We start from the raw sequence: 3,963 nt of genomic DNA on the forward strand, positions 1-3,963 counted from the left end.
TTTGTACTTTCAGGATGTGCTCTCTCTCTCTCTCTCTCTCTCTCTCTCTCTCTCTCTCTCTCTCTCTCTCTCTCTCTCATCTGTTAAAATGATACCACATTAAAACACATCCTAGTAAATGGATTTCTGTTTGTGGTAACAAGATCATAGGTCATTTTTTCCTACTGATCACTGAAACTGCTTAATTATTTGAATGGCTAAAATTCTACATACCTGCCTCTTTAATTCCTATATATTTCAGCTTTTGCCAAAATAGTTACCTTTCATGATTAGGAGAAAAAGGAGTCATAACTAAAATAAGGGAGAACTGGTCCCCTAATTTGGAGTATTAATGCCAGGTATAAGTTGGCAATGATGCACAGCCACATAAAGAATCTGTCAGGTATAAAAACTGAAGTTTCTTTTTAGGGAAGCCGAGTACCCTCTCAGCCTTCCCAGGATCCAAAACTATACCTGCAGTTGCCTGAAGACATCCATAGGTCACCAACCAATTTCCTCCATAGCATTCCTTCCAATTATATTCCCATACAATTTAACTTCTGTGATATGGAAATCACTTTGAAAGACTGATATATATTAATTTAAGGTGGCCAAGGAATTCAGCTATGTAATTCCTAAATGAAAACTCAAGACAGCTGTCAACCTTTTTAATGGTGTTTTAATTATAAACAGGAGGAAGAAAAGTATTAAAGGGGGAGAGAGAGAGAGAGAGGAAAAAGGGAGAGAAAGAAATAGGGCTTAAATACCCACTCTGCTTAAGCTGAGCCAAAGGCCCAAGGCCCTGGATAGCTGAGGCAAAGAAAAGAGATCAGTCCCTATCACTCACATGACCAAAATGGAGAAACAGTCTGAGGGCTCCTCCACTCCAAGCACCAGGCTCTAACCACCTCTCTCCCTCCACACAGGAAATCCCCAGAACTCCTGAGCTGTCCTCTACCTCACTTCCTGTCTCTCACATGTGCCAATGGTGGCTCTAGCTTAACCTAGGACTGCCCAGAGGTCTGTCCTTTTTGCACATGTCTGTTGAAGGCCATATTCTCAAATAATTAAATCTTGAGTTTTGCTGCAGCCCTTCCTAAATCTTCTTACCCTGAGTAGGGTGGAGATTGTAGTTTCCAAGACCTGATTCTGTTATTCCAAGTATCTCTATTGTTATTGATCAGGAAATAGCTAAATGCCATCTTCTAAAGAATGGTCTGAATAGGGTTGAGTAGTTTTGAAATTCACACTTCAAAAAGCAATTCTCTCCAATCATGTTTAGGGTTAAATATGTTTCCTGTTGTTAACAATTATATCCATAAACATCATCAGGCTCCATTGTTCGTTCCTAAATTCTTCTGATATCAGATTGAGAAATAATTACATTCTGAATATATAACTTTTTGCAAACTTAGAAAAACACTCTGGAAATTTTGTTTTAAATCTCCAAATTAACAGATATACTAACCTCATGACAAAATAAGATACCTGAGTTTAAAATTTTCTACTTTAGTTAGATATAAGAATTAGCTTTTTTCCCTTTCTAACTTTCCTAAATCTTGGGTTAAGTAATTGCCCATCTTAAAAAGGAACTTTGCTCAGGGTAAATACCATTAGAATTCCCAGGGGAATTAAAATTGGCAAATTTTATACCTGGTTCAGGAAAAAATCTAAAAGGCAGTGGAAGAAAGGGAGAGAAAAAAGGATACTTTGCCAGTTCAGTAGTCTTTAGAGACTTGGTGAGGGGAGGGAAGAGAGAAGGGAGACAACATGAATCATGTAACCAGGGGAAAAATTTTTTTTAATATAAAAAATACATTAGAAATACAATAGAAACAAAACCCAGAAATTAAGTTCTCAGGCTTCTATGAGAAGCTTTTTCACAAAAATTTACAACCATTATTAAAAAAAATCTTAAGTTATAGCATTTCATGCCATGAGGAACTTTTCTACTTTTAACTGATCCAAAGTAGTTTCCAAAACTTACATTAAACACTGTGGATTTTTTAGCTGAGGCTCCAACACTCTAGCTTTGTTTCCATTCAAAATTTCAGCCAACCATCCAAATAGATTCTTTTGTACTGCTGTCTCATCTCTCATCTGTGCCACACCATCCCCTTCCTACTTCCAGTAGGGGAAGGGAGAGGGAGAGACACACAGCTGCCTTACTTCACTAGCATACATATAACCAAACACATACACATGAAATCAGACATATACATATGAGTATGGAGGTTGCACAACCAGGTTGATCTGAACCCCAATTTGGCCAAAAAAATGCTTAGGATCAGTTAAGCAATTTTTACCAATTATCTCAACCTACAGTCCAAACACCTAGTCACATACAAACCTGTCCATAATTTGAGGACATTTCTAGCAGCAGTCCCCTATGTGGGATGCTGGGGCAGACACATTGTTGTGATTGCCCATAGTTCAACAAGCTCCTGATTAAAGAGGGGTTAATCTTCCAAATACAGGAGTTCATGGTCCAGAGTTTCACTTACACCACCAGCCCTCTAAATTGAGTCTGGACTGGAACTCAATAAGTTCCTATGGAATTCACACATCTGGAGTCACTTTAGTGGCTTAGGCAGCAACAACTTCAGATCATGGTGGGGCCTCCAAATATGTCAACCTTGAAAGACACAGAACCATTCAAGAAGTTAGAAAGAACAAGTCTTTAATGAGGACAAGGAAGACAATGATCAGATTCAACCACTATACAGAGTCAAGCTAGATACAACACAGAGACAAAGCTCTGGGACTCTGGGAACAATTGAACAGGAGGGTTCAATTGATTAGCTTTACAATGGACACAAGGGAAGGAGGAGTCCAGGACTACCTGGGAGAGGCCTCTGATACCTGGTATAAACTTCTAAGACAAAAAAGTACTTAAGATTTTATTATATGTACTAATTTTATACAAGCTGAGGTCATTCGGCATTTTAAGATTTATTGTTCAGTCTAAGACAAGGTCAGCCTGGGACTTCCTTTAAGGCAAGTTCCAAAGGAACAGGACAAACTTGGGGGGGGGGGGGCAGGTTGTGTGTCTATAAATAAAGTTGACATAGCTAAGAAATAGAAAGGTAGACTAATAGAATAGGACAGACAAATAACAAATAGTAGTGTTGTACTTGGTTTTATGGAACCCCCAAGTTTGTCCCTGTCCTTTGGGAACTTGACTTAAGGGAAGTCTCAGACTTACCTTTGTCTTAGACTGAACAAGGAACCAACAGGCATCCATTAAGCACCCTGAAGAGGAGTGACAGAAATTCTCAAACCTTAAAGTACGTTTTTCTCTTCTTAGCCTTTCCTAAGCTACTCCCTGGTACCTCAGCCCTCAGGCTATAACCTCTTTCCCAAGCCTGCTTGTAACCAGTCAGTGTGTCTTTCCTATCCTATATTCCCCCAAAGTGTATGTAAGATGCCCAGTTCTTCAGCTCATTGGAAAATCTGCTTTTGAGGTGCTTTTTTCCCTGGAGACATTGTTCTCAGAGTCCCAGAGTTTTGTCTCTGTGTAGTACCCATTGCTTGAATCTGTGTAGTGGCTGATCATAGCATTGTCTTTCTTGTCCTGATTAAAGACTTGTTCTAACTACTTTAAGTGGCTCTGTGTTTTTCAAGGTTGACAAGAGTAAAAGAGTTTAGTAACTTGGTATTTGACAAATGTATAGATTCAGGCTATTAGGATAAGAAATTATTTGGTAAAAATTGCTGGGACAATTGGAAAATAGTTTGGCAGAAACAAGGTATAGACCAATATCTTACACCATTCATTAAGATAAAATCAAAATGGACACACAATTTAAATATAAAAGGATATAAAAACAAATTAGAATAAATGCAATGATGTTAGCTATCAGATTTATGTATACGAGAGGAATTTATGAGTAAACAAGAGATGGATGGCAAGTTTTTCTACAAATAAGACAAATGTTGCCAAATTAGAAGTGTAGGAATAAAAATGAATAAATACTCCTCATA

This window comes from Monodelphis domestica, chromosome 5 (genome assembly GCF_027887165.1).
Source record: "Monodelphis domestica isolate mMonDom1 chromosome 5, mMonDom1.pri, whole genome shotgun sequence".
NCBI classification, from domain to species: Eukaryota; Metazoa; Chordata; class Mammalia; order Didelphimorphia; family Didelphidae; genus Monodelphis; species Monodelphis domestica.